This window comes from Panthera uncia, assembly GCF_023721935.1.
Source record: "Panthera uncia isolate 11264 chromosome A3 unlocalized genomic scaffold, Puncia_PCG_1.0 HiC_scaffold_11, whole genome shotgun sequence".
In the NCBI taxonomy this organism is placed as follows: domain Eukaryota; kingdom Metazoa; phylum Chordata; class Mammalia; order Carnivora; family Felidae; genus Panthera; species Panthera uncia.
This window is the reverse complement of record NW_026057578.1, coordinates 64,700,669-64,716,781: the sequence shown is the minus strand read 5'-3', so window position 1 is coordinate 64,716,781 and position 16,113 is coordinate 64,700,669. Positions and strand designations below refer to the sequence as shown.

Genomic DNA, 16,113 nt, shown 5'->3' with positions numbered 1-16,113 from the left:
CTGAGAACAAACTGAGGGTTGATGGGGGGTGGGAGGGAGGGGTGGGTGGGTGATGGGTATTGAGGAGGGCACCTTTTGGGATGAGCACTGAGTGTTGTATGGAAACCAATTTGACAATAAACTTCATATATTGAAAAAAAAAAAGAATAGTAGTGTATTTGAGTTTGATCTTAAAGGGAAGCAGCGAGTGACTAATTTATTTGTGGCCCTGGGATCCTAAACAAATCTATATTCCTGCCCACTGGGTTTTTCAACTGAGAGGATAGGAGCATGTTACAGGGGCTGGGACAAGGTATGAGACTCCTTTCTCTTTAAGTCTTTTATTTTTTTTAAAAAGGCTTTTGATTATTAGTTTTACTCCTTCTTTATCACCTTATATTAGATGCTGTTATGCAAGTTTGGGTAGAAATTGAACCTTGATGGGTTTTGCTCCAGTAGAATATCAGTAGGATTTTTGCTGTTAAGAGAGCTTCAGTCTCTGCTTGGTTTACACACAAAGGTACTGGTAAATCATATCCAAATGAGTCAGGATCTTGTTATGAATAGGGAGGTCCTTGGGGACCAGAAGGAAGAGACCATCAGGAGAGCATTTAATGTAGCAGTGACAGTCGCACAATAAATCCCTTGCTATTAAGTTAATGAGTGTGGTGTCCCAAAAGTTAAAAGAACATTCCTTGGTTAAAGGGTTGAGGCTGATGGTTATGGGCTGGGGCCTGGGGAAAGCATGGTGAGATTAGATGTGTGACCAGAGTAGTTTGTTGACTCCAAGGAAGAGGTTGTATAATAGTGGTTGGGTTTAAGATTGGTATTATTATGCTATATCAATAAAACATTTGTAAGGTTGTCCTTTAATTTTTAAAGAAATGTTTCCTAGTGGGTTTAAGAGTAGAATGAGAAGGGCGCCTGGGTGGCTCGGTCAGTTAAGCTTCCAACTTTGGCTCAGGTCATGATCTCATGGTTCACGAGTTCAAGCCCCATGTTGGGCTCAGCCCATGTTGGGCTCTGCTTCGCAGATTTTGTGTCTCCTCCTCTCTCTGTTCCTCCCCTGCTTGTACTCCATCTCTCTCTCTCTCTCAAAAATAACTCCATCTCTCTCTCTCTCTCTCTCTCTCTTTAAAAACATTTAAAAATTAAAAAAAAAAAAAGAGTCGAACGAGAAACTAAACACCTTCATTGGTATCTTTGTTGTTTGGTTGCTTAGTTCTAGAACTCTTTCCAAATATTCAGCAAGGTTTTGGGGGTCTGGGCTTGGGGTTATTTCCCATTCTACTTTTTGCTTGCATAATATGGCTCCTCTATGTATGGTTCAAGGCCATTCACAAAAAGATAAGAGAGGAGCCAGGGTCATGTCTGCTTCAGGATCAACTCCTGCGTGCAGCCACTAGGTATGAACCTTGCCTTAAGTCTCCATCAGACTTCTCCCTTTTTGGTTTGAAGAACTGAACCAGAGCACAGTCTATTTTTACCCGAAAGACAAGAGGATAGCCTCCAAAAGACCTTGACCAACTCTCCAGCTTTTATAAACCCCAAGGATTTCCTATGCAAATGAAGGCTATTTAAGTTACCCTTGAGAGTCTTCCCATTCTGACTTTTTCATTGAACTCCTTGCATCTAGAAGGAATTGGTGCATATATGGCTGCCCTGGGCTATATGTCTCTCAAATGATTCTAAGTTCCTCTGCAATGTTTTCTCTCTCGTCTAGGCAATGACAGAGTCTCTGACAATGGCTTTCAGCTGAGAGTGAAACCAGAGCTTAAAATCTACCATAAGAGGTTTTCTCTGTTCTGCAGGAGGTTTACTTTAAAGAGGTAAGTGAGATTTGGGGTACCTGGCTGGCCAGAAGGGAGGGGCAGAGGTAGAGGGGATCCTCATCAGGGGAAGAGGTAGAGGGGTAGCAGGAGATGGGAGGTGCATAGCATGGGGGAAGAAGATCGTAGGCTTGAGTTGTGGTTTGGGAGATCTAAAAAATAGTTTTAACATGTTCACATTTTTCTTTTGCTTTGGCCAAGCAATCTGTTAAGGAAGCAATTTTTGAATCTGATTTCTTTTGGATGCTTCCTCATGCTAATAAAAAATAATAAGACCATTGGATGCTTAGAATTGTGCTGCCTTTACATTCTGTGGCACCTCTCCAGTGAATAACTGTTCATATCAGAACTTCCTCATAGTGGCCACTGTAATTCTAAATTATCCTTGATGAAATGATGCTATTTAGGAAGATAAGTGCACAAATTTGGATAGAGCATAAATACATGGATGGCATGGACTGAGTTTTATACCAAGACAAAGCCTTGAGAGCCTGGGAATGGCATCCTCTGGCTCAAGGCCCCCCAGCCTCACAGCTAGACCTTACCCAGCCACAACTCTGATGAATTTATACTTCCTGGCAGATAGAAGGTGTGGAGACATCTTTGCTGAACCTCAAGACAAGTCTGAGGAGAGTTCTTATAAGTGGCCCAAGACAGAATTTGTCCCAGGGCCAGGTTAGGGACATACTTCTTGGGTCCCGTATCTGTCTTTTCCACTATAAACTTTGCTCTGATTGAGGCACAACCGGAAATGACCAGGATGGACATAGACAATAGTGGTATTGTTCATAATAAGGGAGATATCTACCAAGAGAAAAGATTTTCAAATATGGTCAGATAATCAAAGGATTCCCAAAAGGGGTTCCTTATCACTAGAGACAAATAGACTCTGTACTTGGGGAGCTCAAGCCCAGTGCAAGACTTACATCTCTCATTGCTGTGGTCTAAAAGACTCCTGAGGGGCTTGAGGACCTCAGAGGAGCACACTTTCTGAGTCAGGGTCTTGGCCACATTGGCAAGGAGGTCTCAGTGGGCCTCATAATTGAATGCTGCTCCCTGAAAATATCGTCCAAACAACTTTGTGAGAATGCAAAGCTGAGTTCTGATCGCAGGAAGGAAAACACAACTGTGCAGAGTCATAGTAGCATCTGTATTGGGGAGGCTACGTCAAGATATTTATAAAATATTGGGTCTATTTTAAGGCAGCTTTTCTAATGAGCTTGATAAGGACTGGGCAAGAATCACGATAACAATAGTTCAGGATGGGTGGACAGCGCGAGGTGAGGGTTTTGAAACAAGAGTTTCAAGGAGTCTTAGAAGATAAACAGTGGTTGGATGCAATCTATTGAAAAGTTGCAAAATTCATTCAAGGTTACTTCTTGAAATTTCTGCAAAAACAATAGTTATTTACAACTTTTATCATCCCGAGCAAGAGTTTCATATAATAAAAAGGTCATGTTAACATCAACAGTAAGCAGGGTGCAGGTGGTTTTGATTCTTCCTGTGTACTGTGCTCGCTTCGGCAGCACGTATACTGAAATTGGAACGATTCTTCCTGTGTACTAATACAGAGAGGGATTATGTATGATTATTACCACATCCCCTCACTCCATCAAATCACTCTTATTTATACTAATTGTCACAGTGCTGGGAGTAATTAGGCCATCCAGGCATGGGAAAAGCCTGGTGGGGGATGTCCTTCCCACCTTCTGTTCCTCTCTTCTCTCTTGTATTTGCTGTTCAGGGCCCCCGCAGGACCCTGTGTTCCCAACAGGAACCCTAAAAACCCTAAATTTGAATACAATTAAACCTTTTATTCATAGCCAAGAGTGCTTTCATGCACTCAGATCATCAGTGTGTATGATACAGAGCCTGCCCAATCTTCTTGTAGTCCCATGGCCCACAGGCCTTGCATTTGGAAATCAGCCTTTACTTATGACCTTGGTTGTTGGCTCATAGCATTTCTGGCCCATGGTGTCTCGTGTCGTACTTAATGATTAGTACTGTGAACTGGCCAACTGAACCAGCCCTCCTAGAATGTTGCCATGAAAACTCTGCCAAGGGCTGGCTGTATGGTCAGTTTTTCCCTTTGACAGCTGCCAGAAAAACTGCAGGTAATCATTAGGTGAGGGATGAGGCCCTACAAAGGCAAGCTTCAAAACCATGAATTCTTTGTGCTTGTGCATAGTGGGCACTCAGTAATTATTTATTATGTTAATTTCGGAATCCTATAATGTTAAAGGTTTCCCCAGGCCTGGGAGATGAGAGCTCTGGGATGTCTCCTATCCCTCCCTCCCCTCCACCCAATTTCATGATTGAGATACTAGCACGTTTCTCCATGCATTGACTTCCCTTCCATCATCTGGGTCCATTCTGTTCCCCTGGGGTCCCAGGTGACTCCTGCTTCTCCTCGGTGTTTTCTGTGTCATCTTGCAGGACTGCTACAATGGTGCCTACCCAAGAGTGGGGGTTCACACTTTCTCCCAGCCTTTGCCAGTGCTGGTTCTTTGCCCAGATACTGCTATCCTGGAGGAGAGAAGTCAGTCCAACCCAGGAACACTGAGAGCCTTTCAGCTCAGGTTAGGTGGCCTGATTTTAAGCTCCACCACTCCTAAGGCCAACTTGTGCGTCTGCCCTTTAATGATTATAGCAGTTTTAGGCCTTAAAACATAGCTTTGCTCTCTCTGCTTTTAAATCTTTTTTCCTTTCTTCTCTACCTTTTAAAAAAATTTTTGTTTTAATAGCATTTTTGCTGAATAGCAAAAAAATAACACAATTAAAGGAAATTACATAAAACATAATTATTATGAAGCACTTTCATTAACTATCAACTAGAAAGAAATATGGTTTTACCAGCATCCCAGAAGTCCCCAATATATCCCTTCCCAAGTACAGTCTTCTTCCTCTTAAATGTAACTGCTGGCTTTTTATGGCAGTTACTTCATTGCTTTCTTTCCTCCACCCCCCCCAACTAACTTCCTCTCTTCTTTCCTTCTTTCCTTCTCCCTTCCTTTTTTTTTTTTTTTTTAAGGTTTATTTATTTATTTTGAGAGAGAGAAAGAGAGAACATGAGTGGAAGAGGGGCAGAGAGAGAGGGAGAGAAAAAATCCCAAGCAGATTCTGCCCTGTTAGTGCAGAGCCCAACGCAGGGCTTGATCCCATGAACCGTGAGATCATGACCTGAGCCGAAATCAAGAGTTGGATGCTCAACCAACTGAACCACCCAGGCGCCCCCTTCCTCCTTCTTATTGAAGTATTATTGACATACCATGTTATATGAGTGCAAGTGTATGACATATTGATCTTGCTTCATCCTCTGATAAAGGATATCCAATTTAAAAAGACCCTTTTTAATCTTACAATGTTCAAAGTTTGTGTTTTATTTAATGGTGATTGAAATTGAATTTTACAAATTTTTTTTCATTTATTGAGCTGACCATATGATTTTTCTCCTTCAAATTTATTTATATGGTGAACTATTTTGATTTTCCAATGTTAAACCATCCTTGCATTTCTAGAATAAGATCAACTCAGTTGTATTTGTTTCCTGTTGCTTCCGTAACAAATCCCCAAATACATAGTGGCTTAAAATACCGCACCTTTATTATCCCCCAATTCTTGGGGTCAGAAGTCTCGAGTGGGTCTTGTGGGATAAATCAAGGTATTGGCGGATCTGTATTTCTTCTGGAGGCTCTAGGGGAGAATATTGTTCCTAGCCTTTTCCTGCTTTTAGAGGCTAGTTGCATTCCTTGGCTGGTGGCCCCTTCCTCCGTCTTCAAAGGCCATTACTCCAATCGCCGCTTTCAGGGTCACATCTTCTCTCTGACTCTGACCCTCCTGCCTCCCTCTTATGAGGACTTTGATGATTACATTGGGCTCACAGGATAATCCAGGATAATCTGCCCATGTCAGCGGCCTTAATTCAGTCAACTTTGCAAAGTCCCTTTTGCCATGTAAGATGACATATTCACAGGTTTTGAGGATTAGGATATAAACCTCTTTGGGAGCCATTATATTGTCTACCACATTGGTTATAATGTATTTTCCTTTTTATATATTGCTTGCTGTACTACTTTATTTAGAATTTTTGTGTCTGTGTTCATGAGTGAGAGTGCCTAAACTTTCTCTTCTGAAACTATCTTCATTGGCTTTCGGTATCAGAGTTAAGCTAGCCTTATAAATGAATTGGAGGGTATACCACTTTTTTTTTTTTTTCTGTTCTCCAGAGAGTTTGTATACAGTAAGCATTATTTTCCCCTTAACTATTTATGGAAAGTTTTTATTTTTTTATTTTATTTTTTTAAAGTTTATTTATTTATTTTGAGAGAGAGAGAGGGAGAGGGAGGGAGGGGCAGAGGGGCAGAGAGAAGGGAGAGAGAGAATCCCAAGCTGGCTCTGCATTGTCAGCACAGAGCTGGATATGGGGCTTGAACTCAAGAATCGTGAGGTCATGACCTGGGCCGAAATCAAGAGTTGGTTGCTTAACTGACTGAGCCACCCAGGCGCCCTGATGGGAAGTTTTTAAAGTACTGATTCAATTTATTTAAAAATCACAGGACTTAAAATTTCTATTTCCTCCTTGATCAATTTTCAGAAAGTTGTATTTTTCTAGGAATATATTCATTTCATCTAGCTTTTCACACTTTAAGCATAAATTATTCATAAACCCTCTTTTTTTTTTAAGTTTATTTATTTATTTTGAGAGTGAGAACAAGCAGGAAAGGGCAGAGAGAGAGGGGGAAAGAGGATCCAAAGCAGGCTTCTGTACTAACAGTAGAGAGCCCAACTTGGGGCCTGAACTCACAAACCATGAGACCATGACCTGACCTGAAGTCAGATACTTTAACCAACTGAGCCACCCAGGAGCCCTCATAAAACCCTCTTGTTATCTTTTTAATGTTTGTGGAATTCATAGTGATACCTGCTTTTTTATTCCTGGCATTGGTTATTCGTGCATTCTCTCTTCTTAATCTTCTTGATAATTTGTAAGGTTTTATCATTTTTATTGTTCCTTTCAAAGAACCAACTTTTGGTTTTGTTGATCTTCTGTATGGCATGTTATTTTCCCTTTCTGTAATTTTGCTGTTATCCTTATTATTTGATTTATCTTATGTTTTTGGGTTTCATTTGTACTTCTGTAATGGTCAGGATAGGTTGGGTTATACTGCAGTAACAAACAATCCAGAAAATAAAATCTCAGGACTTTTCACAACATTTCTCATTTTTTTTCTACCTGTTCCAGTCAGGTTGACTGGCTTCTTCTCATTGTCTTCACTCTGGGACTTGAGCTGACAGAACAGCCACTGTCTAGAACATTGGCAGTCATCATGACAGAGGGAAAAGAGACAGTATGGTGAACATATGTTGGCTCTTAAAACTTTTGTCTAGATGTGACACATCATACTTCTATATACTTCTCATTGACTAGAGCAAGAGATATAGCTAAGTCTGATGCCAATGCCCAGAGATGGATTAGTGAATCTTTGTGAATGATAATATAGTATCCCATATCTTCTTTTTATTATTTTTAGAAAAAAAAATTTTTTTTTACTGTTTATTTCAGAGAGAGAGAGAGAGAGCAGAAACAGGGAAGGGGCAGAGAGAGAGAGGGAGACACAGAATCCGAAGCAGGCTTCAGGCTCTGAGCTGTCAGCACAGAGTCTGATGCAGGGCTTGAACTTGCTAACCACGAGATCATGACCTGAGCCAAAGTCGGACGCCCAAGTGACTGAGCCACCCAGACACCCCTTTCTTACTTTTTGAGACTGAATCTTTGCTCATGAATTTTCAGTCTTTCTTATTTTCTAACATGTGTGCATTTAAGGGTACAAATTTCCCTTTGTCAGCTACATCCCATAGGAATCGATACACAGAAATTTTGTTAACACTCGATTCAAACTATTTTCTAATTTCCTTTGTGATACATATTTGACCTATGTGTTATTTAGAAGTGTTTCTTAATTTCCATGTAACTGGAGTTTTCTGAGTTTTCTTCTCGTAATTTCATTGTATCAGAGAATATACTTCATATAATTTTAAATCTTAGACTTTTTTTAGACCTCACTTTCAACCATACGATCTTAGGAAGAGAACCTCAAGCCTCTGATGAGACCCCAGCCCTACCCAACACCTTGATTTCAGCCTTGTCATACTCTGAGCAGGGAGCCTAATTGATCCTTACCTGGACTTCTGATATACAGAACTGTGAGAAAATAAATGGGTATTATTTTAAGCTGCTAAGTTTGTAGTAATTTATTGCATAGGAATAGAAAACTAATGCAGTGTTTTGCTAGTGGACAAACTACATATCTTCTCATATTTATGAAAGAAGGAGATTTTAGCTGGATGTAGAATTTTATTATTAAAAAAAAATTTTTTTTAAGTTTATTTATTTCATCTCTACACCCACTGTGGGGCCTGAACTTGCAACCCCAAGATCAAGAGTCACATGCTCTCCTGACTGAGCCAGCCAGGAGCACCAAGGATATACAATTTTAGACTAGCAGTTTGCTTTTAGCCTTTCAAGATACTACACTGTTTTCTGGTTTCCACTTTTGTTATTGAGAAGCCAGTTATCTAACTGTTGCTCCTTTGAAAACAATCTTTTCCCCACCCCTACCTGTCTTTAATTTTTTTCTTTTTCTTTTGTTTTCTGAAGATTTATTTAATGTGCCAAGAATATATTTCTTAAATAATTAATTATGCTTGGGATTGTTGCTCTTTGTGATCTGAATTTTAAAGTCTTTCATCAATTCTGGAAAATTTTTGGCTATTATCTCTTCAAATGTTATCTCAGCTCCTTCTCTCTTCTCCTGGGTCACCAACTAGATATAAGCAAGATCTTCTCACTGTATTCTCTGTATCTCTTACCCTTGCTTTTGGATATTCTATGTTGTCTCTTTATTCTAGATAGTTTTTTTCTGCTATATATATATTTTTTATTTTTAACTTTTTTTTCGAGAAAGAGAGACAGAGCACCAGAGGGGGAGAATCAGAGAGAGAGGGAGATACGGAATCTGAAGCAAACTCCAGGCTCTGAGCTGTCAGCACAGAGCCCAATGCAGGGCTCAAACCCACAAACTGTGAGATCATGACCTGAGCTGAAGTCTAACACTTAACTGAATGAGCCACCCAGGCACCCCTTTTCTGCTATGTTTTCTAATTCATTGACTCTCTTCTCATGCATCTAAACTGTTGAACCCATCTCTTGAGTTTTTAACATCTCTAACTATATTTTTCCATTCTTGAATTCTATTTGATTCTTTATCTAATCTGCTATTTTATTATAAAGAGAAGTCTTCCTTGACTTCCCACGTCCGTCCTCACCTCAGGCCTGTTTAGATGTCCTCTGCCCTCGCCTCCCCCCGTGTGCTCCCATGGCAACCTGGGCTCTACCAGGCATTTACCATATTCTCTTACAGTGTCTCCCCAACTAGACTGTAAGTATCTTGAGGCCAGTGGACATCATGTACTCTGTATCTCTAGCATTTAGCATTGCACCTGAATAACAGCAATCACTCTGTAAGTGTTGTGAACTTTAAGTAAAGCAACTTCCCTGACCACCTAACACTGCCCCACTCTGAGAAGATGGAAAACCTTCAGGAAAGTCTTCACAACTCCCAACTGTTCTTTGTGTGAAGAGATTCTTCTATAGAGGGAATGCTAAGAGATACTCATTTCTGCATCCAGGCTGATAAGGGGAAAGAATGGAAAGGAAAACAGACTCAGAAATAAGAGGCTGAGGAGACTTCAGGTGAGGAAGTCTCTGAGAATGAGCAGAAGTTATTGGGCAAGCTCCACTTCTCCAGCCTGTGGAATTGGCTGGATCTGATCCCATTATACCCAGGCCTCCAAGGAATAAGGAGCTTCTAGCCAACATCTGGGTTGTTCTGCTGTAGTGCATCTAGAAACTCAAGGCAGAGTGGCTTTTAAGAAAGGAATGTTGTATAACCAGTATACTGAACATGCAGGATTTATGGGTTATATCCACCAAAGCCACTTTATTTTTGTCTTCCACTGCTTTTAATCCCTTCCAGTGAGGGTTAGGATGGTCTTTTCCATGACCATGTATAAAAATCCTGCCAAGCTCATAACTTTTTCTCGACATCTTTAGTGTAAAAGTCCAGGGAATCACTTTAAGTCACGAATGCAGACTTAATTAAATAATTAAAAGGGTTCAGCCCAATATACTAATCAATATTTAAATTTTCATTCATAGATAAGATTTCTCTCCCACTCTCCCAAAGCTAGGGCCCATAGCAGGTAGCCTGGGAGGGAGCTACTTCTCTTTCTTATTCACTTCTCCTTAATCTTGCTGCTGTTTCTGACCTTTAAGGTTGAAATGGGGAAAAGAGGAGAGGGAAGGGGGATAGTCCTGGCTTTATGGGTCCTACACCTGGCGACCCATAGGCCACAGGTCCCCTGGCAGATATTTAACACTGATCCTGAGGGTTTCTGTGAAGTCCTGGGAGACTTCCCTGCTGGGCTTCTCTGACTCCGCTCCTTCTCCTTCAGTAGGGTCCCCCTGCCTCCTGCTCCCCACAGTCTCGCCATAGGACTTGCCTCCCAGCCTTTAACTGCTGGGACCTACTTGTCCTCACTGGCTACCCTCTTGGTTGGGCTCCACCCCAGGGAGACTTAACCTCTGCCTCCACCTCAAATTGTCCCCAGGACTCCTGTCTCATTTGACCTGCACCCAGCTGGTTGAGCAATTCTCACCCAGGCCCTTTTCTCTCAGCCAAGGCTGCTTAGCCTTCCTGAGCCAACCAGCAACAGGCCATCGTATATGCCCTACAGCAATGACCACACCTCAAGCTGCCTGAGTAGTCTGTCCCCTTGAAGCCTTTCTCACTAGACTGGAGGGGAGGGAGTAGGTGATCCCTCACATTTTCCCAGGGAAATCCTCCCCACAAAATCCCCCCCCCCCTCCAAATCTCCCCTCTTCTGACTCTTGTATTTCCTCTCTCTGGGTTAGGGATTCCTTAGGCCAAGGACCAAGAGACAGGTAACCAGATTTTGAAAATCGCCTTTGAAATATTTGTGGTCTGCTCACACCTTACTTTGATGCTCAATCACTATTATATCTTGACACTTCAGTCAAAATCCAAGTTAACATCTGTTGGATTTGTTTGCTTTTTATCAGAATGAAACATCATTTTTGGTTTTTTCTGATTATGAAATTAATGCATTCTTCTTACAAAATTAAACCAAAACAGATAAATGTAAAAGATAGTAGTAGCTCAGTGCAATTCTACCTCCCAGAGATAACTAAGATAAGACTTTGCTTTTTACCTCTCCAGACTTTTTTTCTTTGACACACTTTGACACTTGTACTTTTTTTTTTTTAATAGCAGAAATGGGATTGTACTATATATGAACTCCAAAGAGCCTTTTCCCTAATGCCATAGGACATGTAAGCCTTCCCGCCCCCTATGTGCCTAAACCTATGTTGAAGTGGGAGAATTGATGAGAGACCAGACAATTACCTTGATAGACTGAGCACCTAAATGGTCCCTTTATGTATTGAATTAAACTGGGTTTTAGTGGCGTGGACTGAATTTAGTTTTCTCTCGCTTCCTATCAAGATGGGTGCTTTGGAGGAAATCAGTCACAGACAATCAAAGGACTATATTTGTTTCACAACAGGAGTACTGTACATTTTCAGCTCTCCACTACAAATGAAATTGCTGGGTTGGAAGGTGTGTGCCATCCCAAAGCTTTTGATCTGCATTCTATTGTGCATCAGAGTCCTTTTTTCCCCATATGTATTTTCATAACACTGGATATTTACATTTTGGCTAGTCTCCTAGGCAAAAAAGTAGTGATTAAGCCCAATTGTTATTATCTCATTTTATTTTATTTATTTTGAGAGAGAGAGTGATCATGCAAGATGTAGAGGGGCAGAGAGAGAAGGAGAGAGAGAATCCCAAGCAGGTGGTACGCTGTCAGTACAGAGCCTGACTCAGGGCTTGAACCTGTGACCCATGATATCATGACGTGAGCTGAAGTCAAGAGGCTTAACTGACTGAGCTATCCAGGGGCCCCAAGCCTTTCTTTGTTTTTAAATAAGATTGAGCAAATTTTGCATTAGGATAGGACACTTACTCATCACCAGGGCTCCCTTTGCCCAAGTGTCCATTTTGATATCCCAATAAAATCTTCATAAGCTTTGCCCAGGCAGGCTAAAACAAATGGGCTCCAGAGTGGACTGAAAGAGGCCTATCCCCTTCCTGGGCCCCAGTTCATACTTGGCCCTAGGGGAATAAAGGTGGAAGGAGTAACTTCCCCAAGGGACTCCTGGAGGCCACCATGAGAGATGCTTCAGGCCTGATCTGAAGCGCATGTTAAGAGAATCTAGATCACTCACTCATAGCCCCAAACTGTGCCTAAGCCTCATTGCATGCCCTATCCCTTTAGATACTAGTGACCACAGACCAAAGCTCTTGCCCCCAGGGAGGCCAGGCTACCCATGGACTAATTAATTAGCTGCTCCAGACAGCATGGGACAAAAAGATGGGCTCAACCAGTGTCTTCTTTCTGAAGATCAACTAAGAAACTTGGGAAGGATTTGCTTGTAAGCAGTGGGAATAAAGTTGTAAAGATAACAAGATAATGAGCTGAGCCCTGGGCAAGCCCGAGCCAAGCTGAGTCGGCAGGGAGAGAAAGGTGTGCAGAGGCTTCTAGGCCAGTACTGCTTGCCTCCTGCAAGTAGGGCTGTGGCCTTGGAGCTGCAGCCTCTGTGCCTGGCTCTGAGCCCCTGGGGCTGTCCGGCCCTCTGCTGCCTGCCCCCCAAAAGACTGCAGTTCCTTTGGCTCTGCCCCATACCCATACTTACCTTGTACATGGCACCAGCAGTCACACAGATACTGTGTATGGCCCACGGCAGCTTGCACGTGTAGATAGGAGATGCTCCAGACAGCCTCTGGATTGGGCTTCCCAAGCCACTTAGAACACTGGGGGGAAAGTTTTGATTATAAACGATAAAGGGTATGTGAGCTTTTTAAGAAACATTCGGAGCAGATTTGGAGCAATTTTATATGGACTTTGCAAGAAAAAGACAAAGTGGTTTACAATAAATTCATTGAACTTGGAGGGAGAGGATTGTTTGCTTTAGGCTTGATCTTGACAAGCCTGGTAATATTCCCCTAGGATAGCATCTAAAATGACCCACTTTAGGGGCGCCTGGGTGGCTCAGTTGGTTACACATCTGACTTTGGCTCAGGTCATGATCTCACAGTTCGTGGGTTCCAGCTCCGCGTCGGGTTCTGTGCTGACAACTCAGAGCCTGGAGCCTGCTTTGGATTCTGTGTCTCCCTGTCTTTCTCTGCTCCTCCCCTGCTTGTGCTCTCTCTCGTCTCTCAAAAATAAATAAACATTAAAAATAAATGAATAAATAAAAAATAAAATGAGCCACTTTATCCTCCATTTCCCCCACTCTACCTCCTTATAGTAGAGGATGAGCCATCACTCAGTACAGAGAAGTTCATACAAATTGTTCTGTGAATATATGGCAGTTCCTAAAATAAAATATTGTTCCAGAACAATCAGTTTCTATTGTTAAAACTCTACCCTTTTTGAAAAAGAATACACTGTCAAAAGAAGTCTCTTTTCATTTTAGCTTTCTCCATGTCAGGCATGGTCCTTGAGTGTATGGCAAACCCTGGGAACACTTCTAATCACTCAAAAAATAATGAACCACTTGATGACTAAGCAGAGGATTTGAGCTAATTCTTGTAGCAAACACTTGCTGGAAAAACTCCAGAAAGGTTAACCACCTCTGCTCATACAATGACTATGACGCTGAAAAGTAACATGCCAATTGAAGTTTTACAAATAAAATCTTATTAGGAAGGTAGAAGTGATCACCATAGAAAATGTCCTCTTTATTAAGAGACTTCGATAATGTGAGTAGACAGACTGCAGCCTATAGTTTATTGTATGTGTTTAGCAAATGGCCTGTAGGAATCCCAGTTTCATGACTCAACACCAGGAGCTCAGTCCGGCTCCCACCTACGCTGTAAGCCTTCCCCTACCAGCCAGGTTTTAGGGTTCACATTCATTCATGTTCATTCAAATATGAACTCAATTTTAACATGGTCTGTATCTTACGGTTCAGCTCTTTTTACTTTCAGTATTCAATTCCTGCAAGGCTTTTTTTTTTTTAATTTTTAATGTTCATTTATTTTTGAGAGACAGAGCATGAACAGGGAAGGGGCAGAGAGAGAGGGAGACACAGAATCCGAAGGAGGCTCCAGGTTCTCAGCTGTCAGCACAGAGCCCAATGCGGGGCTTGAACCCATGAACCATGAGATTATGACCTGAGCCGAAGTCAGACACTTAACCGACTGAGACACCCAGATGCCCTCTGCAAGGCTTTGTTTTAAAAAGGTGCAATTCTCTGGGGCGCCTGGGTGGGTCAGTCGGTTAAGCATCCGACTTCGGCTCAGGTCATGATCTCACGGTCCGTGAGTTCGAGCCCCGTGTCGGGCTCTGTGCTGACAGCTCAGAGCCTGGAGCCTGTTTCAGATTCTGTGTCTCCCTCTCTCTGACCCTCCTCCATTCATGCTCTGTCTCTCTCTGTATCAAAAATAAAAAATAAACATTAAAAAAAAAAAGGTGCAATTCTCAACTTGGTACATTTTAATTTTTAAAAATTTTTTAAAGTTTATTTGGAGAGAGAGAAGGAGAGAGATCAGGAGGGGCAGAGAGAGAATGGGAGAGAGAGAATCCCAAGCAGTTTCCAAGCTGTCAGTGCAGAGCTCGATGTAGGGCTTGATCTCCCCAACCATGATATTGTGACCTGAGCCGAAATCGAGTCAGATGCTTAACTGACTGAGCCATCCAGGCATCCCTTAACTTAATACATTTTAGAAGCGTCTCTTGCCTCTTCGCTTTTTTTCAATATTTCTGTTATTTCAATCTTCAGTATGTTCATACTGATAAGAATTCCAGGCATAGTCAGTAGGTGTCACTGTGAAAAATAAAATTTGAAAAGCTTACTGTTCTTATAAAGTTGATTAACTGATTGATTCACTCATCCATCCCTTCATTTATTGTTACTAAAACTATGGTTAGATGTTGAGTAGAGAAGGGAAAACAATTATTAATGTTGCTTAGGGAAGAACAAAGCATAATGGTGGGGGCTTTAGGGGAAGGTGGGAAATAAGTCAGGAATGGATTTGTGAATTGCCTTTTCCTACCATTCATATTATATTTATATATGAATATATTCCATACATGTTCTCTCTCTTTGAAAACATCTTGAAATCATGGTAAAATAAATGAAGCTTTCAGTTGATTGGAGAGCTAAGCTCACAGAAATTAGGGAAAATTCTCAGTGGTCAGCAATTAAGAGGGAACTCAATTAAGGGGCAGGGGAGAGGGAATGTTGGCTGAGCTGATGTGGAGCCCCCCCTGGGGGTTTACAGGTCTCAGGAACCTAGGCATTTTTTAATGTACCCATAGCAACAAGAGAAGGGACCTTGGATTAACAAAAGTAAAGAGATAGACTTGACACTTCTACATAAAACTAGGACTCTCAAAGGGCTGTACCTTGGTGAAAGTATGAACCAAAAATGAAATGTTCAGAGATGCACAGAGAAACAGTGAAGTTGTATCTCTTGGCCTAGCTTCTTGATTGGGGAAAAAATACTCTCCTAAGAAGTTATCATTTCAGTCTTCTCTTATTCAGGTCTAGAGTTCAATCTTATACTACCTATGGACACTGGGGGCCTGCAAGTTGAAAAATTAACTTAAAAATGGATACTAAGCAGACAGAAGCAAACATAAAATCTCTGTGAAGGAACATACCTCCATCTCGGCCATGCAGCATTCACAGATACAAAGCCCCACCGAAGATGAGCTCATCACCTAAAATTAGAAAATGCAGGAGGATATAATCACCATGAATGAGAGATAAGAAATTCTAAGGAGGAAAATGGTACAGACCTGATCTAACGGTGTCAGCCTGACATGAATATTCCACAATTAAAATCTTCAACTTATCAGAGGAATCTGTCAGTAGCTAAAACTGTTTCTTTTGCTTTTTTAGACAGCTTATTCAAGAGCACACGTCACAGGCTAGACTCTGTCAGGTACCTGCTGATCTGTGCACCTTCCTCACCAAAAATCAAACCAAAATCTACACACTTACTGTTCCCAGAGTGTCATCAGGTTTTTTTCCTCCCTTTTTGAAATCCTTTCTTGTTAACAGTCTAATGACTATTCTCTTTAAAATAAGTGAGTATAGGGGTGCCTGGGTATCTCAGTCAGTTAAGCATCTGACTCTTGATTTTGGCTCAGGTCG

The 16,113-nt window shown here is 41.6% G+C and overlaps 1 protein-coding gene across 1 annotated transcript in view; it reads left to right on the top strand.

Annotated features, from left to right (window-relative positions):
• MCFD2 (multiple coagulation factor deficiency 2, ER cargo receptor complex subunit) overlaps positions 1-16,113 on the top strand; it is a 40,446-nt gene that overhangs the window by 4,116 nt on the left and 20,217 nt on the right. The window contains exon 2 of the mRNA XM_049650239.1: positions 1,703-1,808. The gene's annotated coding sequence lies outside the window, so the exon portion shown is untranslated. The remainder of the gene's footprint in view (positions 1-1,702; positions 1,809-16,113) is intronic.